Consider the following 17,228-nt stretch of genomic DNA (forward strand, 5'->3'; position numbering starts at 1 on the left):
TGGTAAATATTCTTCGTATTCGTATGCAATGTAATAGATTTATAATTCACTTGTGATATTTATATATTATGTTTACTGTGATATACCTTTTTATATTCATATGCAATGTATAATTTCCTTGTATTATTTAGAAACGATTATTGTGGTACACATTTTCTGTATTCGTTTCGTATTTTTATGTGGAGGATGAACACAACATAGAATTGTGTATAGAAATATAAAGAAAATAAAAATCTCAGTACCCTTTTTTGAAATATTTTATCACTACATGTTTCGGACATTCATGCCATTTTCAAGTGATATGAAGTATAGAATTATATTTTTGTAAGTTTGGGCGGGATGTGATGTTCGGATGAAGAAATTAAGGCCGAAAATGTGGCTGTGGCTCAACTTTTTGTCTCGCTTGCAACTTTTCCGTTCCACGGCGGTCCTTTGTCACTGTCTATTACTTGCATGGTCTGGTGAAAGGGCTCGGGAAAGGGCTATCCTAAATCCTCCCTCAGGGAACGTAATAAGAATAGGCTTTGGAAGAAAAACGTATTGTGTATGACGTCTTGTTATTTAGATGCCTTCCTTGACGCTGCACGACCTCACCATCCCCGATCGATGCTGCAAATTCCTTTATTCAGCCAGTCTTCAAATGAATGTCTGGTCAACATCTCTCCACTCTATCGATCTCATAACTCAGGCATACTCCTCCATCATTGCTCACCTATTGAATTTTATCGCTGAAAGAATCAACGAGGAATAAAAAAACTCCATCGACAAATTCTATCGTGCATTCTATTTCGAAGTAAAAAAAGTATCAGGTGGGTTAATGTGCGAAAAGTTTTTTCAGCGGCTCGAATATCTTCAGAATTTATCATTCAATATCATGATAGATCCATTAATGATTCAATTCGATGCAAACTGGGAAGCAGATACGTTATTGCTGTCGATAATTCGTACACTTGAATGAGTTTGATAGACAGGTGCGAGCTTAACGAAATTAAACGATCAGGAGCTGATTGTTTAATGGTTCATCATGTCCCATTGTTACTACAGCAGTTCCTCTAATAATAATTAAGGGCTCTGCTCTGTTGCTGTGACACGGTGCTGTACTGTTAATGCGATAAATTTGCTTGGCGACAAATAGACTTTGATGAGTCCAAGCTCTCTACGGTACTATTACGAGAAAGAGAAACAACCAGTTTTGGCTCTCGGCCACAAGTTCCCTGTAAAATGTTTCGCGGAGTTCTTCTAGGATTTGTTGAGGTAATCTGTAGCATTTTAAACACGAGTTTATACGACACAATCAACGTTTACACACCCCTTTTATTTCAATGCTGAAAATATAAGATAGATTCTTTGATGAGAGATAAACCACATTCTGAACAAATTTGGTTTTCGAACTGCCAAAATAGGATGAAACCAATTTTCTAAATATTATCAGCTATAACAATCATGTATCACATTCATTGCAACTCATTTTTGGAAGATTATAGAAAAATGGTATTGGAACGCAATCTTTCATTGGACAAAATCAGTATTATATCATAATACTATCATACTATACATATGATTCAAAATAGTCGTTTGTGGAATTGATTGTGATCTTCATAACAGTATTATGATATTATTTTATCATAAAATGCAGCAATAATTATGATTTGCGTGGAGTATTATTAGGTAGTCCTACAACATTTCACGTGGACTTTATTAACTCATGTATATAGACGAATTTGGAATGATTACTGTGATAATTAGGGCGGAGAAGCTGAAAAGCATGAGTTTAATCAGCAAAAAGCTCTAATCTGTAATATAGAAAAGTCGAGTTAAAAACCTTTGCTTGAATTCCTCTCCAAGAGATGTGACGACAAAAACAAGGATGAAAAGCATCTAATGAGACTCGTCCTGTTACCGGGAATGTTTTCCATGCCTTAATCAAACAGTACAAGCCTCGCTCCCCGTTTCTGCAGACAATTTTCTTTCAACATCAACTTTCTCCAATATGAGATCAATAAGATTGCAATGGAATAATACAACAAAGTATCAGAAAGATTAGGTGAATTTGAGTAATAATCATCCTAAAAAATGTTTGGTGCACTCTTGTAATTAGTTCAACATAACGTGAAGAAGAGCATACTTCTATCATAAAAGAAAGATTGGAGGTTCATAGTTTAAGTTATATTATATGTATCAAAATGATGAATAAATGTGTGCATTGGAGTCATCCTATCACATTTTAATTCTGCATTTTTCTCTTATTGCAATTATTTTAGACTCCCAAGATGCCGATGAAATAAAAATGGCAATAGTGCTGCTATAAAAGTGCCATTTCTTCTTTCCAATTTTATGATTCATTATGTTATAAACTTTCAGAGAAAGAAAAGTTTTCTTCAAAGATGTTGGTGCTTGAACTTATGTAATTGGGTCTTTTTGCTGTGCTGTTACCTGTTAAGGAACTTCCTTGTAGTGTTGACGATGTGACACTTATTATGGAGTTTTAGAGTTTGAATCTTCACTTATACATATTTTATCACTTGTCCTTTTGTTATCCTCATTCTATATTTATCTCATTATTGACATTACAGCAAATCACTTATTAATTTATTGTCACTCGAAACATGTACTAGATATATTGAAGATAGGTGGATAATTGAACAAAAAATACTCATTAATGGATCATCTACTTCATTTAAACTGCGGCTTCTTGTTGGCAGAACTCTGATGGTTGCATAATAATAGAAGCCTAATGAAAACTTTGTTCTCAGCTATAATGGTAGAAAACAAGAAAGTATACCAACTTGAAGATTTGGTTCATCTTGACTTTGTAGAAATAGTATCTTACATCACATGCATGGGAAGGGGTATTTGCAGGCATATTGATATTTCTAGTCGAGGCGTTAGATGCAGGCGAGAATTATTTCATTCGAGCACTGCAAAATACATTTTCACATCCAAGTAACGTACACTATTTTCTGTCATAATAATCTAAAGAAGAATAATTGAGGAATGGAAAACATCACCTGTTTGTGCTGAAGTTACTACTTTAAACATAACCTAGTTTACAAATTCTGCATCAGGAATTTTGAGGAAGTTGACAAAACTTCCACCTGTAGCGCTGAAGGTGGTTTTTGTAGCAGTTTTGATGTTCCTATCTCGGAACTGGGAAACATACTCGACTGTAAAGAAAACATATGGTTTTATTACAGTAGAGTATGCTGCAATGAGAATCATATCTTTATTTGTTCCACAAACAGCTGTTTACCGGCTTGATTTCATGAATGAAAAACAGCTGAGATTGAATAACTATGACAAAAACCTTTTCCAATACTAGTACTCCGTTAGAGCTCTGCCACTAGAATATCGCAGAATACAATGATTGATATTCATCTGCTATTTAATATTTTGTGTATGAAATGCCATACTAATGAGGTTCATCCCTTATACTAATATTGATGCATATTGGAGCCACATGAGCAATAATTGTTCCAATTATGATGCTTCAGAGAAAATAAACTTTCAACTGGGAATAAGTGGACTCTTACCCGAAACTCATAATTTCCGATGATTGTGGTACTGATATTATCTCTCACAATATGATCGTAATGATACTATAAGATCATCAAAGAACTAGGAAATAGGGATTAGTGATCTCAAAGTGTAAGATATAAGAACTTTATTGAGGGGGCACAGTTTGGAATGAATGATGGGATAGTAGTGGCGGAAAATAAGAACGATAGAACAAGCGTACAAAAAATAGTTGAAGCTAGGAAAGACTACTTGCCTTGTTGCGTTGCGGCTGAGGTGGAGCACGTCAACCCTCAGTACGTGCGGAATCCTTTCTCAGCTTACCAGATCTAATCTTATCCAGCAATTCTTCCTTCGAAGCTCAAAATGTCTCGTTCGCTTTTTATAGTCTATTCTCTTTTTCTAGCATCCAGTATCTTTTTTATAAATCCTTCTTCAATGGAGTGGACCAGGAATGAATCTTCTTGCTTCAAATGGACTGCTTCCAATGCATTTTGTCAGGGAATACAACTCCTTGACTATTTATTCTCCTGTTTATTGTTCCCAGAATCTCATTTCCCTCATGAACGACCTCTCTCGGAGGTTTGTTTGCACTCACTTTTGTTTAACCTATGTGTTTCCTTTTCAAATAGATCTTCTTCTTCTACCTTTCAGGGAGAGGTACCTCTGCCTGCTCCGAATCTCATATCTTCCCATCTTTTCCTTGGAAGCCCTCGGTCTACTCGCCTACTGGCTCGTAGTTGAGCACCAACATTGGTAGCCTGTCTTCCTCCATCTTATTCACAATAGGACCATTTGAACCTACTCTGAAATATTTTCAATCATAGGAAAGATAGATTTCTCATGAATTGCTAAAGTAACAATTTCTCTAAAAAGTTCTGGTTCTCAGACCTCATGCTTTGTGTTTGAAATCTTTCATGATCAGATTAGTTTTAATAGATTTGTGTAGAAATGTGCCGAATTATTCAATTTTCAAGTTTGAAAGGGCTTGCCAGCTCTCAGGAATATATATCATACTGAATTATTGTAGCCCCATAAGTAAAAGCTATTATGAATATACAGCTTGCTATTTCATGGAGGAAAATGAATTTATGCAACTCATGTATAGTTCGGTAATTCTATAAAATCACTTCACTTATATGGGCTACCTTATTCAAATTAACTAAAACAATATAAAAACTTGTAGTACCCTTCTATTTTGAAGTTTTTAATATAAAGGTACTACAAGCTTTTATAAATTTTTATTAATTCGGTAATATTATATAGTTGGAGAATAGTAGGTTCATGATATTAATTTTACTATCACGACAACCGTCTTTACACTGTATACAATTTGTGACATCCCATCCATAGAAGAATAAACGTAGAATCACAACGTACAATGTTTTAGTAATTCCAACCAGTTATGATAGGAAATAAGGAGATAGATCGATCGCACATTGCACATCTGCAAACAGCTTTGCGGCATACAGTTGAGCGCCTTGCCCTACTCACAGCTCACAGCACCGCATGAAACACAAGAATGATAATAATTCTTTCTGCTGGATCCGAAATATTATCGCAGAATTGGAATTGTTCCAGTATCAGTTCTGGAACCAGACAATCAACATCTTTGAAGCATGTTAAGTTTTTGCGCTCTCCCCAAATGCGGCCTGGTTGTAAGAGATGAACCAAGCCAACAGTTTTGTACAGTTCTTTCAAATGAGTGTTTAAAAATGTAAGACGCGCTTCAAAGACAAATAGGGGAGGTTGTTAGAGTCTAGTAATCTATTATTGATCCATCCAATAGAGAAGAAAGGAATTCAGTTAGGGACTATCACTAATGATCGCCACGTGAGAAGTAGTGAGTGAGTAGTCTGTAGTTACGGTGAGGCCGACCTATTAATCTCTGTTGGCATTGATTAGAGACTCGTCGCTACAAAATCACAAACACTCACTACTTCAGTCTATCCTTTGATTTGCCCGTGTCGATGTTGTACGACTAATGAGACTAGAATACTGGACACCCATAAAACTCAACCCGTTCCAACGGCTGTATGACATTAGCGTTGTGTGTTATAAGCTCACGATAGTGGGATACAAACGGACTACCTGCACCCTATACTAATAAAATGCTAACTAGGTTAATTAGGTTAACTATCTCCAATTTGCGACTCAACTTACTATCAAAGAGTTGGAAAAAAATATTTTAGTGTCAGCCATCAATCAGAAACCGTACTAGTAATATGCATCAAATATATCATTGAAATCAATAGATAAAAGATTAAAGTTGCAATAACTATAATTATGATCATTATTTAAAAAAAAAAACTGTAATAGAGGCAACGCTAGACATCAATAATTAAATTGGAATTGCTGTTTTGGTTGAAAACTATTGGTTGAAAATAAATAATTATGGAAGATTTCTGCAGAAATTTTAGCTTTCTTATGCCAACATAATATAATAGTTGAAATAAAGGGCTATCTATCACCGTACAATCGTATTCTTCAATCATTCATATTTTAATGAAATCATCTGATAAAAATAATTTGCAACTATCAAAAAAATGTGTTGGAAGAATTTATTGAGAGTTCAAATGATATGTTATCTTGTGTCTATGGTTACAATAATGAAGTGTGAAATTCAATTATTACAGGCGTGTGTTTTATCGGCGTTAGTAATATCTTTTTAGATAATACGAATTATAATAATCAATACTGATACCAATATTCGATTCTCTAATGTACTACCTTTCATCTGAGTGAAGAGAAAAATAATCCATCGACTTACACCCCTTTTTTCTTATTTTGTCACGAAGTTGTGTCAATTTCTCAATATAAGATGATTTTATTCAGTTTCATAATTATTATTCATTATAAAATGCAATATGCCTTCCATCTTAATAATATCTTGGTGTAATATAGTGAGTGAACGGACATCAATATGTACATGCACAGCATATATAATATATTTTATTAATGTGCTCGTAAACAGGATCGGACAACTAGAGAGGAGGTTAGAGGCCATGTCATAAATTTTACAGATGTAATATTGTAGGGGTCGACGACTCCAACCAGCCATGAGCTTCTTCTCTATTAATACCGAGCATACGAGATACTGGACTTCAATATTTAGCTTTTGGGAAACATTGCAATCAAAGTTCTCGGATGTGCTTGTTGATCAAATCAGCCTTGTAAACTAATAAGATTTATTCATCAGGGATGTTATTCAATAGGAATCGAATCATTGATCACCTTTCCATACAAAATCCAATAGTTTCAAAATAAACCGGCCTTGGAGATTTTATCATGGATCGTATGCTTATTGTGAGTATCATTGAAAAGCAATATGACTCACCAAAAGTACTTTGGACGAGATGGATTTATGCATGCGTTACTGAACCGTTCTGTAAATAAGCCTAGATTCTCTTGCGGCGTTATTAATTTCAGCTTACTCAAAACACAAGTTGAATTTAAGCATTTCCAATGGCGTAGTTTGGATCTCACTGAAAGGAACTGTGACGGTAGCAGTTATTGATAGCAGCAATAATTTATAGTAGACCTAGAAATATTTCAACGATAGTATAGAGTGTCGAGCGTCTGTATTACCATTTCTCTCCAGCTTTAATACTCCACATTCAATACACCCCTATGCCACTAAGACCTCGATAGGCTCCCTCATTATTATCTAATCTGTCTATCAGTTGAATATAACATTTCGCTTCTAGCGACAAAATGTAATATTACAATAATGATTCACAATAATTCATTTACAATGATGATTCAAAATTAATTCTTCAATGTTGCTTTCCATCACGAACTGCTTATTATTAAATCACTTTTTGATTTTAGAAAAAACTATTAGCAGTCAGATATTTTACAATAAATGAATTAATCACTCACTGTGACAACGAGATCTTTCGACAATTCCGCCATTCACGTTCACAGTGAGTGATTAATTCATTTATTGTAAAGTATCTGACTGCTAGTCGTTTTTTCGAAAAGCAAAAAGTGATTCAAAATTAATGTTTATGAATTGATAATATTTCAATTATAATTTATATTTAATCACAATAAGTTAGGACTGCAATGACTATTTGCCAAATTTTAGAAAGAGTAAATTTGTATGTCTTTCTGTAAGTTACAAAAAGGTCCCTCTCGAATGAATATAATTATATTTATTAAAGTCGTTAACAGTCAATGAGCCTCACGATATATAATATATGGTCCTCGGTCAGGACCAACAATTCAACAAATACTTCTACAGGATACAGTCATTGTTGGATGCTATGAATTTCCTCTTGCAATTTGATTAGTAAAAAGCAGTCGTTCTCATGAAAATGGGTAAAGATGTAAAGATATATAAAGATAAATTAATATTGGTATTACTAGTATGATAATATGTAGAGATTAAATGATTTTAGGGTATAATCAGCTATTATAACCTTGTAACTTGTAACTATTATTGATTTCATTCCTTTGCTAAGTCCAGGATAAGAACTAAGTCCAGAGGTTATAATTCAGTTCACTTATGACAGTGATTGACTTCAGCAGTAGCCTTCGTTCTGCTACATTCAAGATTTGAGGGAAAGAGGAACAAGCTGGACTAAACAGAACAAGTAATAACAAATTATTGAAAAAATACTAGATTAAAAAAAATAATTGATTGAATACCTTCAATGGAGACTATTTTTGCGACATAGTAAAATATTGACCTAGTTAATGTCAGAAATCGATTCAGTGAAGGGGATCACATCTCACTCTCATGTTGGAAATGAATAGTTCAGGCTGCAATGCAATTTTGATACATTCTGGAAACAGTTTCTTAAAAAAACCTTTTAGAGAAACACCTGCTGGAATGGTGGAAATGACTAGTTTCACTCGCTAGTCTCACTCGTAAGAAGCGTCTCGGGAAGAGTTTGAAGTGACTCGTACAAAGCCAAGAAAGTAAATGTTTTGCCGACGAGTGTTGTTAAAATGGAACGACAACAGTGTACAGCACGCAGCCCTTAACCGCAGTTTGCCCCCGGGGCACTCAAGCCCTTGCCGTTGCCCTCATGGTCACCAATTCGCAGGTCAAAGTAAAACATCAACACATCTGCTGCTTTCTTTCCACATGATTACTACTTCTTCGTGTCTTGAATCGTCGCTTTCTAGGCTAGAGTTGATTATATCTGTCGCGTTCATCCAACTACCAACTCTTTGTTGATGTTCAAAAATGATATTACATTTTCGTCTCCTGATGAATATTTAATAAGCTGCTATTAAGTTCACGTCCTTGAATCATCGTGTTTTATTCCATCTCCAAGAAGAATATCATGGGAGTGTGTGTAAATCCTTGACATGTCACTGAGCATGTGACTTTCCGGAAACGGGCCCCATGATATTAAAAAGAGACATTTTGGTGATAGAGAGACAACATTTCAATATTATCAAGCTACCTGATAGTTTTGCTCCAGAATGCTCAAGGTGTTTGCACCTGTGGGAGAATTGTTTGAGATGTTGCATTTGCGTTAGAGAACCAGACGAGATTTCATTATTATCTACATTTCCAATGAGAGTGTGAACTTTATTTTGTAAGGTTTATAATACCAAAATATTATTCTATTAATATAATAGAATAATCAAATTACCGTTTGTTCAACTCTTGAATCAGTCTCTGTGAAAGAAAATCATTTATAATCTCCTAGATCATATATAAGTAATGAGTGATGATTAGCGAGCAAAACTTTCCAAATATAACTCGATGGAATATATCAATTTGTGGTAATTGACTTCATATTTGAGTATCCAATATAAATAATATTTTATATACGATAGAAAGAATTGACTTGGTTTACAGCTTTCAATCATCCGATATTGTTGACACTCCATCAGAATTTTGCTCGGTACACAGGAGAATATTCTGTTGACATTCTTTTTTTATAGACAGACCACCTTATGATTCATCAGCTAAAAAGCATTGCACACTGTTGGTGATATTTACCGAGTACTGGATATCGTGATGATATACATCGTATCTCTGTCAATGAACACGAAAATATTGGTGACCCTAAAAAAACACACAAGCTTTGGTGAGAGCTCTTTTTTACATATTGATTAATAAAAAACTCTTCAATAAGCACTCAGTTATACGTCAAATTATCAATATCTTCTGTCGTATCTATTCATCAAAAATTTATGAAATTATCAGCTCCTCTCTTGACATTATTTAAGGATCTCAAGATTTTATCAGAAGAGCGGTACTTGAAAATAGTATATAAAAAACAGTAATTTTCATATTCCCAGGCATTGGATTGGAGAATATTTCTCATGTTAAGCAGAATTTCTCATTTATCAGCAGAATGAAAACATTTTTTCCCCAAATAAGTCGGTTTAAAATTTCAAGTCAATTAAGTTGAGTATTTACTATTTATAAACAGCTAGATAGTTCTGTGAGGTGCGGAGATCACTTCACTTTGAATTGGTGTAAAATCAATATAATTTGGAGTGAAAATTAGTTTCATGGAGAGTAAGTAAATGCACACTGATTTATAAGAAAAAACTGTAAAAGTCGATTGATTATTGACTCTTCCAATCAATTTCACTTTTATTGACTGGACTCACTTTTTTCCTTTCAACTGGCCAATGTGGAATTCACTACACTACTTATTCAATTTTCTCCATTAATTATTATTGAGAGCTCCCACAGCATAAATATGTGTCCCACAAACTGTTATTTTTGTTTTGATATTTATTTTGCGGAAAAGATGTTTTTATTGATTCCTGATTCTACGATAACCAATATCCGTTAAGATGGAGAGGATTATTGACTCAAACTCTGAATGATATAACACTTTGATAAGATAATCTTTTTAGTAGGAGTGGGGAGCATTCTCCATTAGAGGAAGGAAAGGCTAGTGCTCTGCTGTTCTGGTTCATTTCAGGCATTGTCATCAAACTGCTGGGGCCAGCAGTATCGAAGTAGTGTTGTAGAATATTGTCAACGTAGTGTGCCTTCTACTGTAGACAAACAAACTGTTGTCAACATGAAAAAATGTCAGGAAATGTTCTAAGATACCATCAAGATATGCTGAGCATTTGGCGAGTCAGACAGCAGAAATAGAAGTCGGCTGAATGCGAATAAATAAATCCCTTTAACGGTCTGACGTTTGATCAGCTTGCCTATGTTTATGCGACTTTTACGATTGAACTGAGAACGAGGAAACAGACGTAGTGGGGAGGGCGTGGCATTTTGGTTGCTTAGCAACGGATTCTGGGCGTCGGGACGCTTTACTTGGCGTCTGTGTAGCGAGCCTTTACAGCGCAGTTTGGCTGTGTGAGTGAGTGAGTGAGTTGGCTCCTCATTCCTCAATTCAGTCCAGTTGCGTGACGAACGCCGACCCGAGAGGGACCAAGTCTAGTCGACTATCCCTACAACACTTGTCGAGAACACACCATCCGCAAAATAACCTGTGCTCATCCATTACTGGCCCCTTCCACCACGTCTGCCAATTGTTTACCCAAAGGGTTTCTCCAACAAGAACTTTCCATTAAAGGTTTACTCACAAATTTAAGTTCGAAAACTCTATCAATTAACTCTCGAATAAACTTTTAGTGCATTCTTTCAACTCCTATCTCGTTGCTGATACGTGGTCACCTTTCTGGTAAGTAATCATAGACACTCTAAGTCATCAACCATGCAAATTAGTAACCATAATTATTGATTGATAATCAGTGAAGAAGGAATAAGTAAGCTGGTACGTTTCATTTAGGAAGTTTCAATGCAGTGAGCTAGCGTCTGTTTTCCGCATCCACAGGTGGTTTAGTAAGAGGAAGGGATTTCATTTTGAAAGTTGGTCAGTTGTTTTTGTAATCCATTTCTCAGTTGTTTCGAAGGAAGGATAATGAAAATGCTATACGCGGATTTCTATTATGACTTCATTCCTCTTGTTCATCGATGAGTGTACAACTCCTATTAGACTGATGGACTGATTAATCCTGGGAAAATAAATTGGTCTGAATGGTCGCGACTTATCAATCGCAAAAACCTTACTATTTTAACCACTGGATTTGAAAACAGATTCTAAAAGTTGAGCTTGAGGTTCCGATTCCCATTGAGAAGTGAATTTCATTTCTACATTTCCAGTTAAGCTGCTATTAATCTGCTAACTTACAAATTAATCTGATTGAACCCTGAACGATTAACCTATTATTGGAATAATAATTTTCTTCATGATTGGAAAAATCATTACATTCATTCCCGATTCGCATCCAAGTGAATGCTAAGCCGCGTGTAGTAGGGATGACTGTTTGATTTTCTAGTATACGTTGATTGCATTTTCAGATCACTGACTATCCTGAACGACTTACCTTGAATTAAAAGAATCATTGATTCAGAAACTAAATATAAGTCTATTCTCAAACAGTGATAAAATGAGCAATTCCACATGTACTCCTAGATGCACTCTAAGAAATTCTTGATCAAGCGAAATACTATTTATAGAAATTCTAACAAAAAGAGACCACAATCTGAGATACAAAGAAATATTTACTAATAGTTACTACCATATGTAGTTCTTGGCAGGAGAGGTGTTGGTAGAGGCGAATTTCCTGGTTGAAGAATTTGAGAACATGGTTTGCAGTGTTCACCCCGGAACTTTTTGGAGCAGCTGTCAACAAAGTTATAATTGCCAGAATTATTGCCAACATTCGGTAACGGATAGGCACCAGAAGAAGAAAAAGAAGACTACCATCTAATAAAAATTCATAAAAGAGTGAAGATCAAAACAACATCTTTTGATAACCATTTTGTCATGTTCCAAAAATTAATGGAAAATTCGGATACTGACTAGTGTTACTGGAGCTGCAACAATCGCAGCAATCTCATTCATCTCCTCCGAAATGAAGGCTGTTAGATGTAGCGCCCTCGTGACCTAGTGGGGACATCAAATTCAATCTGAATCGATTTTCGGAGTATGCTGCTTTCACGTTATTTTCTCCCCTCTTAACTCTACATCGATCCATAAAAATACAAACTTTGATTTATATCACCATTTTCCACTTCACAGTTATATTACTTGTTCTGTGAGATATCAGACCGATTCCTAGTCCAGCAATGCTAATCTCAATTCATCTCATTTGTTATAAATTAATGAACGTCAATAATCCTATATTGAGTATGAATCAATCAATTTGAAAATAGACAGTTTTGTGCACCAACCTGTTGTGCCTTCTCATATTATAATTATAATAATTATTTATGATTGAATATACGAACAAATAAATATGGAAAGGAATTGTATGTTTACCGCAACATGATAGAAGAATATCAGCCAATGATAATATTGATAGTACATAGAAGCATAGGAACCGATCAATTCATGTTGAAATTCATAGGAGCATAAAATGAAAAAAATGTCTCCTACAAACTTCGATCATCAACTTAAGCAACGGAAGTAAAAAACTGCTTTAGGATAATTTCCTAAAAAGCAACTGTATTAAATAAATAAATTAAATTGATAAGTAAAAATCTTGCTTTTTCTATGGAACTCAAATTAATGTACAAAATATCCATATATTTGTTTCAATTGATCATAAGCTACTTGAAAGTTGCCAGGCTCGCTTCACATTCCAACCCTCTATTTGCCAAAACCGTAAATAGATATCTAATATTATTCGAGTAGTTAGATGAAATAATAAGAAATATCAGCGAACTTGCTTCCAACACAAGTGGAGGATGGAGTTTACTCACTACGCTTGGTGGAGCGAAAGAATAATATCTCATCCCTATTATGAAGCAAATTCATCCGATCTCTTGTTAGTTCAACTGTGAATTCCCCGTGGAAAGTACAGTTTTTCATTTTGGAAGAAAATTGACATTAGTCGTTCTTACTATGATGAGGTGGCTCAGATTGAAAGCTTTCTGAATCAGTTTCAAGCAGATTAAGAATATTACCTAAGTAGCCTGAGGGTAGAAATCTCAAGTTGGAGTAATATCCGACATATCTCCCTGAGGTATCTCAGTACTCCATAAAGATGGAATCAATTATTCAGGGTGAAGAAGATTGCTACGAATTGTGAATTATTAAATGGTGTTTCAAGCCTATGATGATTTCTTCTGTTCATCCTCTGCTGAACATTTTCCATTCTTTTCCATTCACTCAACATACAAAACATGAGTCTCTGTTCACCATTTCCTTTCAGAATGTAAATATTTCCTTGAGAATGTTTCCTTTCATAGTGATTCCTCTCTGAAAAACTCTCTGTATTGTGCCCAAATAGACAGTTCCGTTCCGTTCAATAATCAGGCCTAACTCTATTGAACCCAAAATAATTATTTGATAAGATTTCAACATTGAAATATCATGTGAGTCAAGCTCAACATTTTGAATTCTTGAAATATGAACATATCAATTAATTTGATAGCCCAACAAGCACGAGAACATATAGATTTGTAAACATGTAAGATTGTGAGTGTCAATATCAATCAATCAGGAATTCCTATTGTTCTCAATTGATTACCTGTTGAATAAGACTATTGATCTGAAACCACCATTCAATTCAATACCAATAACACCAAAGATCAGTCTACACATAAATCCTAGAAGTTGATAATTTTTCATTTTGAAAGTTCATCATATATGATATATTGAAGGTTGAGGAGAACTTACTTTCCATGAACTTATTAACCTTTTTAACTCTCAAGAATTCTACTCAAATAAAACTCAAGATAGACATCATAACCTCGATTGATACTGAAATCAAGAGTTTGGAAACAGAGTTTCAATTTAGATAATTTTGTATAGGTCCATGGGAAAGTGTCATATAACAAGTCTCTGTGAAGATTGAATTGAGTTTGAGTATTTTATTTAACCCCGTTCACGACAATCCCAGTTAAGCCATCCGCCATTGAAGACGTGAGTGGTGATAATCTGTGATTGAATGAATGATTGACAGTGCCGGCGCAAATCTTATCAAAACTCAAACTCAAGCTCAAAGTCAATCAGACTCAGTCAATCAACATCATTGTAATACCACAATGTGGATTGCCTCAGGGAATACGCACCAAACTGTTAGAAGCTCCTCTAAACAGCCCCAGAATTCATGATCCAAGTTCTGATTAGCTATATTGATTTTACCCAAATGTTAGTAGGCTAAAATATGTTTCGATCTTGCTCTTCTCGTTTGGCTCATCACAAAGCAGAAGATTCATCTGCCGTATTAAAAGACGAAGTCTTTTTTCTATAGGGCTACTTTTGGATATAAATAATGGCATTAGTAGCCGGAATATGTCGTGACGAAATGATTTAAAAATTGTACTCAGATTTATATTTCTATTCATAAAAGACAAAGATATGGTTTTCTCTTCTAAGTGATGATAGAAGAATAAAGATGAATATTATACTGAATGAGAGGGTGAAATTCTTGAGTGATTTACATTCACAAAAAGTAATCGTTATGCATTCAGGGCGTACAAAAGTCAGTGTTGAATATCCTGCAGTAGGCTTTTGAGAAAGATATTGCTATATTCTTCTTCTATTGTTAGGAAAAATAATGTGGAAAAACCTCGCTATTATCGAACAGAATATATTGTGTACGATTTTTCAAAAGCTTTTGGATGTCTAGCCGGCTAGAATCAAGGTACTTGTGAGATGTGATGTGAGTCGTAGTAAACTGATCGGAAGTTGTCACTTTTTCAAGCCATCAGCATAAAGGATAAGCGTATTTGTTTGTCTCTGCTATCAGTCAGCCAGAATTTTCAATAAGCTATGCTCTTAGTTATCAATCATACGTTGATTTATGAGAAATACTACGGTAAAGGGATGAAGATGTAGATTGTGTACTGTAGAGCTCTCACACCTTCATGAGAAGTTCTCTTTGGCAACTTATTGCGTTGTGGGCTGACTGATGAACCATTTCAGCTATTTCAACAAATACGTGCCACAGACTGTGGCGTATGATAAATTAATGAACTAGAGTGATTGGAGAATCAAGATTGAGTATAATCGATTTGTCAATGAGTATTGTTAAGTGAACCGTGGAGGCTTAGGCCAGTCGCATAAATTGAGACGGGGCCCAAGTCTACTAGATGAGTTAAAATCATATGATTATATCATAATGCTCGCATTGAGACAAAGCTAGCACGTGCGAACTTTATACTATTATGATCATATCATGGTCATCTGACAGACGGGTAACGACGTGTCACGTCGCGTCGCGTCTCAATATGGAAGTAGCCTTAGAAAAACTATTTCTAAGTGTTTTTCTCAATTTGAGTAAATTTTCTGCGGAAAGTGTACTTTATTCTTTATTCTTTATTGATTGATATAATAAGTATACATCATATAAATGATAGGGAGAGGAAAAATAAGGTAACCTTGTGCTATTCCTCTCCCCAATTTAGATATGGTTACACATAGTCCGAAATAGGTTAAGTCTTGTAGTTCTTCACTTTGCAAAATTTCCAGACCACTAATATGTTCAGTCACAAAGTAAATTTTCAAATTTAGATGCTTCAAAACAAAAAATAGAACAGATATTTCACATTATTATCACTTGAATAGAGAAGATTCATATATTAAAGAAATAATTTTGGAAAAGAACTGAAAAAACAAACTTGATTCATATTATTCCAGAAAATGTGGTTTGGGAAAGGTTGGTTGAGAAAATATTTTTCTTAGTAAAGGGAATCAAGAATTTTATATACTGAACCGTGAAAATGGTTTAAGTAATAGATGATTTCCAATTACAAGAAAATGTCAAGATGCTATACAGAAAACAAAGTTTGTTCCAAATAATGTTCACGTTTGAGGTAGAATGAAGAGGAAGAATCCGATGAAGGAGAAAGATACCTTGAGAAATGTGTGAGAAGGGAGAAATATTGGAGCTGGGTAAACGAGTGGAAGTAAGGAATGTTGACAGACAAAGATAGGGCGAGAGCTGCTTGCAGTTACAATAAAGAAGATGGAGTAAGGTACTATCGATCATGAGGCGTGTGAACGTCAGTCCAGATATTTTATGAGAGGAAAGGAAACTTTCATCGGATATTGTAAGGAAAATAACACATTCGCTTGTAAGAGACCTTAGAGACATAATTTTAAAAGGCACAGTCCATAATACTTTTTACTAGTAGGAAACTAGTAAAGTCTTTCTGAGATGTTCGTATACTTTTATAGACCCAAACACCAGAAAATTCAAAACAGAAACTTCCTTTCTCGACGATCAAATCAGTCTACTTTATCATCGAATAAAGCAGAAATCTTTATATTTGATAACGTGAAACTGTTTCTTGAAACTCAGGAATACATTTCCGAGAGTTATTTGGTAGAGTGCTGGAACAAAAGAGTGATTTACTTATAAGGTTCTCATAACAGGGTACAGACTCAACATAAAAACTTCTGTTTTGTAGATACTTTCCCTGTTGTTCATGAACCATTTGGGACTAAGATATTTTACTAAATTATCAGGTTTCAAATCAAAAAAAATGTTATACTGAGAATTTCAATCCCCATGAAGTTCAGTGAATTATCAAATCAATAACATACATTGTAAATCATATCTATTCTAATCACATAAGGTGAATTCACAATCTTATCACTGTTTGCAATACATGGATCTACTTTAAGTTTCAAGTTCTATATTGATATTACTAGAATCTACACTTATAAAACAATGAACTAACTCACTGATCACGATTTAGAAAAACTTTGATTTATGAAAACATGGATTGGGTTGAATCTGTCGATGATATATTT

At 34.6% G+C, this 17,228-nt stretch overlaps 1 protein-coding gene across 6 annotated transcripts in view; it reads left to right on the forward strand.

Moving 5' to 3' along the window:
• Positions 1-17,228, forward strand: part of LOC111047668 (Kv channel-interacting protein 4) — a 157,330-nt gene that overhangs the window by 31,405 nt on the left and 108,697 nt on the right. The window contains exon 1 of one of the 6 annotated variants that reach the window (XM_039426890.1): positions 10,794-11,138. The exons of 4 other annotated variants lie outside the window; for them this stretch is intronic. The gene's annotated coding sequence lies outside the window, so the exon portion shown is untranslated. Of the gene's footprint in view, positions 1-10,793; positions 11,139-17,228 lie in introns of those variants that run through there. One more of the 6 variants, XR_005571168.1, reaches the window with a different exon arrangement.

The sequence above is a fragment of the Nilaparvata lugens genome, chromosome 4, assembly GCF_014356525.2.
Source record: "Nilaparvata lugens isolate BPH chromosome 4, ASM1435652v1, whole genome shotgun sequence".
NCBI classification, from domain to species: domain Eukaryota; kingdom Metazoa; phylum Arthropoda; class Insecta; order Hemiptera; family Delphacidae; genus Nilaparvata; species Nilaparvata lugens.